Genomic DNA, 14,520 nt, shown 5'->3' with positions numbered 1-14,520 from the left:
ACCAACAAAAAAATCTTTTGTAATAGTTGAATAAAATACTTATTCTTTATTTTTCTTAATCACGTTCACTTACATTCATACTTGCCAACAACAGTTGCTTAAATTCTACATTTTCACAGGTAAATCCTTTCTACGAATGGGCATTTTTCTGGTGGCTGCTGGAGGTGGTTGATAGCCATGCAGAGAGCATTAAAAGGGCTGTAAAACCAAAAGTGGACTTAGTTTTGGGAAACAGTTATTGTGAATATGCATTTTGCCAAAGCCTTTTAGTCTATTTCTCTACCAACAGTAGAGTGTAAATGTTGCGTTTCCTTACGATACGACAGCTGAGGCCTAATCCTGTTCTTCGTGATAAATACTGAGCCTAATTAAAGGCAATATTTGGCATAATTATCGCTGTATGTTTTCAAATAGATGGCGAACATTTATCCTGCAATTGAATCATAATTTGTTAATGATAAACTGGAAATTCAACACAACTTCACGCGCATTATCTTTGTACGTCCTTTGCTTCACGTTTTTCCTTAGAATGTCTAATAGCCTCTTTTCAAGTGCTTTCTCTATGTCTCAGCAATCATGATTAACTTTGTGCGGTTTCTGTCTCGATAAAACCAGTGTGTTTTCGTTTTAAAGTATAGTAATTTACTGCTAAATTAAAGGGCGAAGCCAGTGAACAATACATACTATGTGCGAGGTGTGGCCAACTTAATTCCAACACTCGCTGTCTCCAATGCAGGTAGTGCCTGCTCTTGATAAGTTTATGTATTTAATGTGTTTAAAAATACGGGTGTATAGAGTAGAATGAAGAGAGCATTAAATCCGATACAGTTTCATCGTGAACGGGAGTGCTTACAGGCCCCACGAACTGCGATTTTATACACGAACTGAAGCTACTAGCCACTTGAGGGAAATAATTCAGCTATTACACAAGTGAAATTCATGATATGGAAAAGAAAATTGTCTTTATTTACGACAAAGAGAGACAAACAAAACTGGGAGTGAGTATTAACTTTCTGCTGCAGGTACAGCACTCCTAGAAGAGGCATTATCTCTGGAAATATTAGTCTACACAATTCAATAACAATTCGAAATCAGTAGCTTTCATTAGGGAAAAAATATTAAATACCCCATATCATAATTAAGCTTTAAGGCAAACATTAATATTGTCTCACCACAACCGCACGACCGCTAAGGTCGCAGGATCGAATCCTGCTCGGGCATGGATGTGTGTGATGTCCTTAGGTTAGTTAGGTTTCAGTAGTTCTAAGTTATAGGGGACTGATGACCTCAGCTGTTAAGTCCCATTGTGCTCAGAGCCATTTGAACCATTTTTTTTTATCTCACCACACTGCTCCCCACTTTGTGAAGGAGACGTCGTCTCCAAACGTCATTTTTTCTTTTGCTTTCGAATACTCCGCTTCTTGCAGTGAAATAAATGCTGCTAAGTCCTCTTCTTCCCTCATAATATCGGCCAGTAAAATTGCAGTTAATACGGTAACAATAACAAAACGGGAGCAACGATGGCAAATTATGAAAGCCTACTGCGATTCCACGCGGTCAAACCACTTGGCACAAACACCTTCGTTTGGTGTGGACGAGAAGCCCAACGCCAATGAATTGGAGACCAAAGTTTTGCCGAACCTAATCTGTCGTCCGTTGGCCTTCGTTGTGCTAGTCTGTGCACCTCTTATGCAGTGTTATAGATTACTGCCACCTGACATTATCTGACGATAAAGGACTCATACAGGTTTCACATGGATTATCGTATTCGACAAGACACAACAACCTTTGCCCTACTGACAGCTATAACCATCTATTAGTGATCCTTCTGTCTTAACTAGTATACTTGAATCGAGCAAAGAATGTCCTCATTCCATCTACTATTCATTTACCAGCTTACTGGCTTCATTCCGCTTGCCTTCTTATCATTCTCATAGCCGTCATATCTGGCTGATACTTTCCACTCGTTTTACCGACAAATTTCTTTAGTGTCCCTACCTCTTCTAGGAATCCCTTTGTTAGTACTGACAAAAAGAAAACAGTTAGCTTGACATTAGAAGTTCATACCCTAAGTCAAAATTTGGAATACACACTCATTGTATACTTTCAGTTACAGACGCAATAGAAGCTTAACTTTTGAAATTTTGCCAGCAATCATATGAAAGCATTAAATCATCGCCCAACAATGATTCTTCCTTAATACTGGCTAAATGTGACAACGTACTGAAACCGAGGAAAATAACATATATTTCCTGTATATCTTGTCGCCTGAAAATACTCTTAGTGTGAACAGATTTTAGGACAGCTTCCTTCAACAAAGCAGTCATATAATCACCTTCGACTAACGTTCGTACTTCAACACTTACCGAAAGTAACGGCGTCCTGCAGCCAAGGCTCGTCTGCTGCATTCCTTGACATTCATTACTACTTGTAATGTGAACGTACATCAGGACACCAGGCAGAGTGCGGTACAACTAAAGACCATTTCACTAGAGAGACATCCTGCACGTGCACTGTGTTTTCTGTAATAGAAGATATATAACAACAACGGGGGTCACCTAGTTTGGTGTTTTGAGTGCCCATTTGTAAAAACCAACATCTATGGGTGAAAAAGATTCACCAGTATTCTCGGAGGAAGTATTAAATTATTCGTTTGAGGATTTGACTGATTCCGCCATTGGTGTAAATACGACCTACTTATCTGACAGATTCCTCCGGTGTGCCAACTCCTCTATCTCAGAATAACACTTGCACTCTATGTCCTCAATTGGTTGTTGGATTCCCTCTACCTAAAAGCTATTACCTGAAGTCTGAAAACATGTCCCATCATCCTGACCCTTCTTCATATCAGTATTTTCCATATGTTTCCTTCGCTGATTTTGTGAAGAACTTCCTCATTTCATATCTTACCAGCCCACCTTAATTTGAACATACTTCTGTAGCGCCACATCTCAAACGTTTAGCTTCTCTTCTTATCCGGTTTTCCCACAGTCCGTGACTCTTTACCATATAATGCTTCCCTTCAAATGTACATTCTCGGAATTGTATGCCACAGATTAAGGCCATTCATCGATACTACTAGAACTCTCTTGAACAAGTCTGCACTCTATGTCTGCACTTACCTGATGTATATTTTCTCCCTGACTAGTTCTGCTCTTGATAGTTTGATTCCCAGTTGTTACAAATTTTTATCTTCTTCTACTTCGGGCTCACTAATTTTCACGATAAGTTTATCATTAAACTCTTTTCTGATACTCCTCATTGGGGGGGTCAACTAGCCCTCGTTTGTAACTTTAGCGCAAGTCCTTCATCTTGACTCCCTAAATCATGTCATCAGAGACGTCTCCCTCCTTATAGAGACTTCCAGCGTACTCTTTCACTTAGCCGTTCTCTTCTCTGTACTTAACATTGTAATTGCCCCTGTACCTGCAATTTTGAAGCCACTGCTTTTAATTTCACAAAAGGTTATTTTGGTTTTCTGAATGCTGTAACCGTTCGTTCGACCACCCCTCCGTTCCTGATTTCTTCTCGTTTTTCCTGCAGACATTTCATCTTGACTTTCCTACGGATCCTGTTTGTTTCAGTGACGTATTAGTTATATTTCAGTACTCTTGAATTTTCGTGAATATTTTTGTACCTTTCTCTTTCGTCGATCAATTGCAGTATTTCTTCAGTTACGCGTGGTTTCATCGTTTTTTCCTTCCTTCTACCTATATTCGTCTGCCTATTATATGTGAGTTCTCGTAACATTAAAGTCCTTTCCTCTTCGTACTATTTGTCTCTAATGCACATTGCTGTATTGTAATTGTGCTTGTGGAGTACGCTTTAGCAACGAAGTCTACTATTCTTCAGCGCACTACAACGCGTAACAAACGCGATTGCCATTATATCACTTCTGCCAAGGTGGCTAAGAAGAACACAAACACCGAGGAAATGTTCAGTCTAACAGTTCTCACTATTTATAAAGGAATCAATTATATAGACTACTGAAGTTTCATTTGGAAGAGTTTCAACGTCAGGTACAATATTTCACGGCTACATCAAAATACTAATTTGGTTGGAAGACGTTTCCAAGAGATGCTCTCAAGGCGAATCACGAAGCTATGGTCAGATGAGTGGCAGCCGTCCAAACTGGTTGCCGACCGACATTCATTGGCTCTCGTCCTGACTAGGAGGCTGGGCGCCTCCTTCGGAATTTGATCCATCCATCGAAATTCCAGTCGATTGTCCTTGTCGGACCGTGCATCAACCAGAAACACCCTGGGGGTGGAATGATAGCGAGCAACGCTCTGATTCGGGACAGGCTATACAAGGTATCACCGCCTGAGGCCTGTAATGCAGGCAAACCAAATGACCCTTCTGTATCGCATGGAGCCTCTCTGTCCGATGCATAGATTCGATTTGACAATGAATAAAAGATCTTACAGGCCGTGTGTGTAGCTTGCAATAGGGCAAAAATAATACTCAAGCAATGTATGGAAACAAAGCAACATAGAAAAACATTGTAATCATTGAGCCAGTCGACGGATTCTATATTTAGAATGGGTGTGGATTGGTGACTGCAGTAAAAAAGAAATCAGTCTTTAAATTGAGCGAGCCATCGAGAAATAAATGTCAAAAGTCACTATGAGGAACAGAAACTCATGAAGCCTATTCTGGAACAGACGTGTGGATGATGTTGCAAGAAGGGATTATAAAGTTACCGTTTCAGGGCGTTGCTGCAGCGTGCATGGTATCCAGCATAATTCCGATGCAGGTATATAAGCACCGACATTTATGCAAGAAGTCTGCGCGGCCATCGAAGGAAAACTTTTGATAGGCGCTTATATTATGAATCTAGCGCAAATGAAATGCGTGGGCGTCCTGCAAAGTAGTGCCTCCAATTTTTTTTCTATTAACGACACCATACCGGGTATAACATGCAATGCACGTTACTCGGCAGACTTTCCAGCTTCTCTGACGCAAGTTGCAACCCTGTGCCGATACAGGGCTCCGAAGTGTAGCCTTAACAAACTGGTGTGTGAAGTAACTGTACCTATATATCGTGAGACCCTCACGAAACCGAAAGCTCGAATTCGAAGAGTTTGTCCACACATAATGCACCCTTTCCTTCAGTATGACACTACCAGACCACTCACGAGTGCTGCAACGTCTGTAAAAATCCGACGCCTTGAAACTACTGTCATCGACCGTGCTTCACTCTATCCCGACTTACCCCCATCCGGTTTTCATCTATTTGTAAGACTTAAAGGACACCTTCGATGACTTCACTTAGGTAATCGGGAAACTTTACAAGCAAAGGTGAAGTTGTAGTCCGTCAAACAAATCAAAAATTCTACAGTGACGGTATCAACGAACTGGTCTCTAGTTGGAAGGTGTTTCACACCAGGCTGTCTGTGTTAAGAAATAAATATGTATAAATAGTGAATAAATTTTATAAATAAGAACAAAGTTTGCTTAATTTAAAAGTATTTAAGAGTTTTCACTTGAAAAATAAGAAGCACTTTTTTTCAGCACGCTGTCGTAGGTGCGTAGACATAGCGGGTATGGCAGAAGACGCTTGAGAACGTACTGGAGCGACGTCCCCGGTTGTAGCTCAAGACTTAACGCACTGAAATGTCGAGACTGGGACTTTAACCAGACATGGACGTGAAATACCTGCTGGCAGCGATAACCCCCTCACTTTTCTCAACTATTACGTAAAATTCTAAAATATACTGACATATCTCATAAACCTATCATTTCCTAAAACTCATTTACGTTCATATTCATCAACAATAGTTTCTTAACTTATTTTAACCACTGGATGCACATATCTTACCCATTTCTCAAATGACACTTGGCATTACTGGTATTCTTTCATGGAGTCAAAAGCTATAATCGGAAATTACACCTACTTCCTCTCGTCGATTCTCACATGCGCATTCTTTCTCTGCTTCTTCTCACCGCAAGGTAGTTGTTGTTACCTGTGGGATTATCTGCTTCAACTTGAACATCTGACTGATGGAAAATTGTTTGTAGCTTAGTATCACTATCTGCTAGATACCCTAAATTGCCAACTCCAAACTTGAGATACTTCCTTGTTTTTATCACAGTCGATATTCATACAACTCTGGGGTCTTTGGGTCCTGACTGAAGGCCCGATAGAGGCCAGAAATGCGAAGCCAACTGCTACTGTCCATTTTTCGGGTAAATACCTTTTGTGAATGGGCACTCATCTCGTGGTAGCTGAAGAGGGTTTGGGGACAAGTAGATTGCATTAAAATGGCTTACATGCCAACAGTGGACTTGGTAACGAAAATTTTAATTGTCAATATGCATGTTGCCCAAAGGTCTTCAGTTCATTGCTCGATTAACCGGAGATAGGGCCAATGAATGCTATTCCTGTTCCTTGTGACAATTACGGAGCTAAATTAAAAGCATTGATTCCCACAATTATAATTGCATTTTTATATCTAGATGGCGAACATATATTCTGTAGTTAAATCACAATTTGATAACGACTGACTTGATATTCAACGTGTGATGATACCCAATGATCCATGCTGTTTGTTCATCTTAACCTATGTATTGCTATCTGAGTTGTGCATAACGTTTTTGCGCAACACAAGGACAATTTCTCGTTATTCCCATCCTATTGCTGCAATGCTTCAGTTCCGAAATTCTTTAGATTCTTAATTTTCCAATTTGACAAAGGTGGTAATGAGTATATACAAGTTAAAGTTAAGCTTTCAAAACGCTGTAGAAATAACTCCACGGGTCAGAATGACATGAAATTGCAACGAAATATTATCGGAGAAGGGGGAAAACGTATGACAGAAGAAAAAAATGTGAAAATTAAGCAATAGATGGCGCTATATGTATCAGAATATGTAAATGAAATCACCTGCAATGGCCACAAACCATTGAAATTGGTATAAACACTCGGTGTACACGGCTTTTCCTCCTTTACCGTCTGCGGCGTTCGCCATAACTGTGTGAATGCAGGATCGGACTCTATTTGTAAAGCTGTATTACCAGAATTATGACTGTGCACACGTCGCTCTGCAGAAGTTCCGGACAGTGAAGAGTTTGAAAAGAGGCTTTGGTCCAATGACTGCCATTGGTCTGGAGAAAATGATTCCGAAATTCGAAAAGACGCGTAATTTTGGTGTGCACCGTAATACAGAGAGGAAACGAATTGATTCGACGCCAGTGGAAGCAGTGGCCCCAGCAATGCAGGAGGAGATGAGTGGTTGTGTGCAAACGTGTAGTGCACAGAGAATTACTCGAACATTGGACATACCCGTGACACGGCGCGTAAAATCCTACGAAACATCCTTCTTTACTATGCATTCATTGCTTCCTGTTCACCTGCCAGCAAGAGGGATCTTTGATTTAGAATTTCTTGGTAGCATGGAAGTGAACAATGATTGACATTGGAAGATTTTATAGTCAGATAAAGCACACCTCCATCTGATATGATACACTCCTGGAAATTGAAATAAGAACACCGTGAATTCATTGTCCCAGGAAGGGGAAACTTTATTGACACATGCCTGGGGTCAGATACATCACATGATCACACTGACAGAACCACAGGCACATAGACACAGGCAACAAAGCATGCACAATGTCGGCACTAGTACAGTGTATATCCACCTTTCGCAGCAATGCAGGCTGCTATTCTCCCATGGAGACGATCGTAGAGATGCTGGACGTAGTCCTGTGGAACGGCTTGCCATGCCATTTCCAACTGGTGCCTCAGCTGGACCAGCGTTCGCGCTGGACGTGCAGACCGCGTGAGACGACGCTTCATCCAGTCCCAAACATGCTCAATGGGGGACAGATCCGGAGATCTTGCTGGCCAGGGTAGTTGACTTACACCTTCTAGAGCACGTTGGGTTGCACGGGATACATGCGGACGTCCATTGTCCTGTTGGAACAACAAGTTCCCTTGCCGGTCTAGGAATGGTAGAACGATGGGTTCGATGACGGTTTGGATGTACCGTGCACTATTCAGTGTCCCCTCGACGATCACCAGAGGTGTACGGCCAGTGTAGGAGATTGCTACCCACACCATGATGCCGGGTGTTGGCCCTGTGTGCCTCGGTCGTACGCAGTCCTGCTTGTGGCGCTCACCTGCACGGCGCCAAACACGCATACGCCCATCATTGGCACCAAGGCAGAAGCGACTCTCATCGCTGACGACGACACGGCTTCATTCGTCCCTCCATTCACGCCTGTCGCGACACCACTGGAGGCGGGCTGCACTATGTTGGGGCGTGAGCGGATGACGGCCTAACGGTGTGTGGGACCGTAGCCCTGCTTCATGGAGACGGTTGCGAATGGTCCTCGCCGATACCCCAGGAGCAACAGTGTCCCTAATTTGCTGAGAAGTGGCGGTGCGGTGCCCTACGGCAATGCGTAGGATCCTACGGTCTTGGCGTGCATCCGTGCGTCGCTGCGGTCCGGTCCCAGGTCGACGGGCACGTGCACCTTCCGCCGACCACTGGCGACAACATCGATGTACTGTGGAGACCTCACGCCCCACGTGTTGAGCAATTCGGTGGTACGTCCACCCGGCCTCCCGCATGCCCACTATACGCCCTCGCTGACAGTCCATCAACTGCACATACGGTTCACGTCCACGCTGTCGCGGCATGCTACCAGTGTTAAAGACTGCGATGGAGCTCCGTATGCCACGGCAAACTGGCTGACACTGACGGCGGCGGTGCACAAATGCTGCGCAGCTAGCGCCATTCGACGGCCAACACCGCGGTTCCTGGTGTGTCCGCTGTGCCGTGCGTGTGATCATTGCTTATACAGCCCTCTCGTAGTGTCCGGGGCAAGTATGGTGGGTCTGACACACCGTTGTCAATGTGTTCTTTTTTCCATTTCCAGGAGTGTATATCAATACACATAATTGTCAAATATGGGCAACAGGAAATCCACACACAAATCAACCAGTACCACTTCATCCTGAAAAGGTCACTGTTTGGTGCGGGTTTACGACGTTATTTATCAAAGGGCGAAATTTTTTCGAAGCGACAGGTACTTCCAGTCCTGTTACCTGTATCGACACTGGTAGGTGCTATGACTGTCTTTGGCCCAACCTTGTCATTCCAACTCTCCAGCAGCGTGGATTGTGTGGATAGGATAATGCAGTTGCTGAAGCGCCATTTCGGAATTGCTAGAATTATACGCCGCCATTTCCCTACAACCTTGCCGCCCAACCACCTAATCTTAATTCGTGTGACTTCTGGATGTGAGCTATCTGAAAGATGTGCTCACTGTTCCGAGTGAAAACTGTAATCTAACGCTGCATCGAACGCACGCATTGCGCAACACATTCTGAACGTGACCCCGCAAACACTTTGATGAGATGTGGAACATAACGTTTCTCAGATTCAACTTGTTGCAGGAAACGGTGGACGGCATATTGAACATGTTTTGCGCCGGTCATGCGGAAATTAATAATCCGATTTTATTTTGATTCATGCTTTTTATGCTGTTTTTGGCCTCAGGTAATTACAAACCAATGTGGTAGTTGTTCTAATGCGGTTTGTGGCTCATGACGATTACAAACTGATGTGAGAGATCCTTTTTATACGGTTTTCCTGCCTCAAAAAAATCAAAAACCGATTTTTCCCATCCGAGAGATGTGGCCGTTGCGGATTGGCTTACGTAACTAACAGTACCACACCTTTCCACCCATGCACTCTGCGTAGTAGAGTTTGTTTAATGCCAAACACATACCTTAGGTAATGTTGTATGATTCCTTTGTCATTAGTAGGCGACCACTATTAAATTACGATGCTTACAGCCCCATCTATTGGTATATTATGCAACTATTTTTCTTCTGCCATACGTTTTCCCCCTTCGACATTATTCCATAGCAATTTCACGTCATTCTGAGCTGTGGTGTTATTTCTACAGTGGTTCTAAAGCTTAACTTTAATTATAATCATCCTGTATGTGTTCATCGAGTCACGTAAGTTGTTTTTGTACCAAGATACGAGATGCCGAAGAGATAAACAGAAAGCGTCCGTGGTGCGTGATCGAAGGTCGTGTCAGTTCAACGACAAATTTCGTCGTCGTTACGTTCACGGGAAAGTTGCGAGTTTTTTTCAGGGAATAAGATAACTGTATTTAGATACCGTTTAATGCAAATCACAGTACGGCCAACCTTAAGGGCAGTCCATAAACTTAATGATTTAAGATCCACAGAACATCACTTTCAGTTGTTGCTCCCTGCCAGGGATCTGATTGTCAGTGTCAGTTGTCAGTTGGTGATGAGACGGCAAGCAGTGAGACTAGTAGAAAGCACCCAAGTTTTGCTCGGTACAAATCCTGTACTTACTACAGTTGTGATAACATGTAATATGTACTTTCACTTGAATCTTTTTGCTTGTTTCTGTCTTCTACGTATATTAGTGAACCTTCACTCCGGATTCTATAAAGAATCTCACTCCTATGCATAAAATAGCTTCCAACAACTGATTACTTTAAAAATGAGCTAATGTGATATATATTTCATGTCAACACAAGATCTACTAGATTTCTGAACGCACTAAAATTGCAATCGGAATTGCCATTCCTATTTGATGTGTCTACAGTTCGTTCTTAAAACTTGTATTGCAGGGGATGAGTTTTTCTGTAATAAATAGCCATGCTAATGGTCTGTTTCTTCTTTTAATTCTTAACATTAAATACAGTCACGCCAGACATTTACAGTTTATTTTAACATATCTTCATGTAACAAAATAAAAATTCCCTATTTCCTTAATGTTGTTCGGTTTAACTTCAATGTGCAAATACGCAAATTTTGTTTTGGAATATCATGAATAATTCTTGAATTATTACATAAACACAGACCAGCCAAATAGTTTTTCTTAAAAATTATTTTTTCTTCAAGTGAGCATCAACACACATTTTCAATAAATGCTTCACCATCGTCTAATATAGGTCTGCACTTTGACACAATTTCTCTACAGGAAAAGATGAAGGTTGGTGTTAGAAATATGAATAGCGATATGCACAAATCCGTAAGAGGACAGTTCTTGCATACTGTTTTGTCGCACCTTGTGCATGTGTGTACACTTTCCCCTTCTTTGCAAAATTTTCATACCCAACTGTGGCTGCAGCAACCACCTACGTCTGATAATTCGACCTGAAGAGCTGCAACACTGACCTTGGTTCCTATATAATCTTTGGTAAGGTCCTCTGCGTTTTTGAAAAGTAAGTCTTATCGTCTTATTTTCAAGATAACTACTTCTCTATAGAGTGCTCCAGCAATAGTGCCTCCTAAATCAGGAATCTTGTAACAAGAGTTAACAGACTCCCTTCTTCCATTGGGTTTCACTGTGTACTTTCTGTCAATCTTACCAAATAACGTTTGCCCCATAGTTAATTTCGTTGCTACATGTCACTGTGCTAGGCACTGGCCTCGTGTCTGTTCCAGTTTGTCCATCACAATGAAAGTAACTGAGAATTACTTCGTACTCTCCTCGTATTCCCTGATACACTGGAAGGATCACGCAACCGTTTCCGAGAACTACTGTCTTGTGCTCGTTCTGGCGAACTTTCTTCCTGTTCCAGGCACTTCCTATGTAATTTTGTTAATTGTAGCAAGCAAGCTTATTCACTTTGCTTTCAACAGTCATGCTAGTGCAGCTTATGTGAAGAAGTTGTCACACATAACTTACCTTCCTCGATTTACGTATGGACCTAGAAGTTCACTAAAAATTTACTAAGATGTTCTCTACTACAATGAGTTTCATGTTCAGCGAGGCATGTAAAAACATTTACCATACATGACCATTATGGACAAAAATACTGTATGGCTGTCGATAAATAGTCATTCTTTGGGGGTCATGAGTGAACCAACTTCTACTCTCTGACGGGAGAAACTTCCAATCGGCACGAATATATGGAAAATGCTTCGACAATTTGCTATGATACCTTCCTATGCATCGGACATGAGAGTGAACCTATTATTATTTTGTCAACACGAATTTGTCGACCTAAAACCAAACCTGAGGAACCTTATGGTTTCCCTGAGGCGATCACATAACGTCACAAATCCGTAAAATTGTATTCCTCACTTCTATAACGAAGGAAGCACCATTTTCGTTTCTGTGGATTCAGCGGCAGCACTAATTCACCTCGCAGCAAGAAATTCATCAAGTTTTCTATCGGTATTACCAATCTTCACCTCACAACACCCTTTGTAGGTCAGCGTCTGTGCATTTAAGAGTATTTCAGAAAATGTTTTCTAAGAACAAACGCCAAGCACTGTACACAAAATAGCTGAACACACATTAGTTTATCGAGAAGGAGTGCAAACCTTCCAGGAGTCTAATATTAGTAGGAACTATGAGTTCGTCCCATCAGCAATTCCCTCCTGTGAACAGTGTCAAATTCTTGAGAATGTATATTGTACCGGAATTGCGCTGCCTTTTAGCATGTCCATGACTGTGAAAGTAGGAGCACTGCATTGCAACAGAAGAGACAAGGCTATGAATCATGTGCAGTAACCGTCTCCGCTTAGGCTATTCAATGAGGATAAAGCAGCATAGTAAGAGTTTAAAGTATTTATTATTATTTCGCGAAAAATAAGAAACTTATAGAAATGCCTTTCATTTCAAAATGATGTATACTAAGAAATATTAAAAATTGCTACCTCTAATCCACCCACTAAATCAATTAGAAGAGGGAGAGGAATTTCAGTTTTGCCTCTGGGAAAAATGTCCATTCGTCGGTAGAAGTGTTCAAGCATGTAAGCGAGAAAAAATTTGGAAATGGTTTGAAATTATGTTTAAATATTTTTGAAAGTCTTTAAGTGCTATCATAATAAAACACTTGATTTTACCATGGATAACTTGCACTCCATTTTTAGCAGAAGGTAATTTTTCTGTGAAGCACTGGACGCATATACTCGGGGTAATTTGCGCTCCCACAGAAAGCTAGTATATTACTGATCTGAATGTTTATGGTGTTGTATCTCATTAATTATGTGTTATAAACAATGAAGCTACCCCTCTTTGTCATAATTTCACCGAACTTGAACCTATTGACTTGACGTCTGCTCATTGACATAGAACGCATGACGTCACTAGCCACGACGCCCTTAACTATGACGTGATCAGCTTCACGAGAAATATGAGGCTTCCCTCATCTAAGGCGTCATTCACACTCCAAGAAGTCACACATTATTTCTTGGAACGTTGGCTTGCATTGGAACGAAACAGCCATTTGAAATATGACTGTTGATTGACCCATGTTATATACACTCCTGGAAATTGAAATAAGAACACCGTGAATTCATTGTCCCAGGAAGGGGAAACTTAATTGACACATTCCTGGGGTCAGATACATCACATGATCACACTGACAGAACCACAGGCACATAGACACAGGCAACAGAGCATGCACAATGTCGGCACTAGTACAGTGTATATCCACCTTTCGCAGCAATGCAGGCTGCTATTCTCCCATGGAGACGATCGTAGAGATGCTGGATGTAGTCCTGTGGAACGGCTTGCCATGCCATTTCCAACTGGCGCCTCAGTTGGACCAGCGTTCGTGCTGGACGTGCAGACCGCGTGAGACGACGCTTCATCCAGTCCCAAACATGCTCAATGGGGGACAGATCCGGAGATCTTGCTGGCCAGGGTAGTTGACTTACACCTTCTAGAGCACGTTGGGTGGCACGGGATACATGCGGACATCCATTGTCCTGTTGGAACAGCAAGTTCCCTTGCCGGTATAGGAATGGTAGAACGATGGGTTCGATGACGGTTTGGATGTACCGTGCACTATTCAGTGTCCTCTCGACGATCACCAGAGGTGTACGGCCAGTGTAGGAGGTCGCTCCCCACACCATGATGCCGGGTGTTGGCCCTGTGTGCCTCGGTCGTATGCAGTCCTGATTGTGGCGCTCACCTGCACGGCGCCAAACACGCATACGACCATCATTGGCACCAAGGCAGAAGCGACTCACATCGCTGACGACGACACGTCTCCATTCGTCCCTCCATTCACGCCTGTCGCGACACCACTGGAGGCGGGCTGCACGATGTTGGGGCGTGAGCGGAAGACGGCCTAACGGTGTGCGGGACCGTAGCCCAGCTTCATGGAGACGGTTGCGAATGGTCCTCGCCGATACCCCAGGAGCAACAGTGTCCCTAATTTGCTGGGAAGTGGCGGTGCGGTCCCCTACGGCAATGCGTAGGATCCTACGGTCTTGGCGTGCATCCGTGCGTCGCTGCGGTCCGGTCCCAGGTCGACGGGCACGTGCACCTTCCGCCGACCACTGGCGACAACATCGATGTACTGTGGAGACCTCACGCCCCACGTGTTGAGCAATTCGGCGGTACGTCCACCCGGCCTCCCGCATGCCCACTATACGCCCTCGCTGACAGTCCGTCAACTGCACATACGGTTCACGTCCACGCTGTCGCGGCATGCTACCAGTGTTAAAGACTGCGATGGAGCTCCGTATGCCACGGCAAACTGGCTGACACTGACGGCGGCGGT

The sequence above is a fragment of the Schistocerca gregaria genome, chromosome 7 (assembly GCF_023897955.1).
Source record: "Schistocerca gregaria isolate iqSchGreg1 chromosome 7, iqSchGreg1.2, whole genome shotgun sequence".
Taxonomy (NCBI): Eukaryota; Metazoa; Arthropoda; class Insecta; order Orthoptera; family Acrididae; genus Schistocerca; species Schistocerca gregaria.
Note: the sequence above shows the minus strand (reverse complement) of the source record.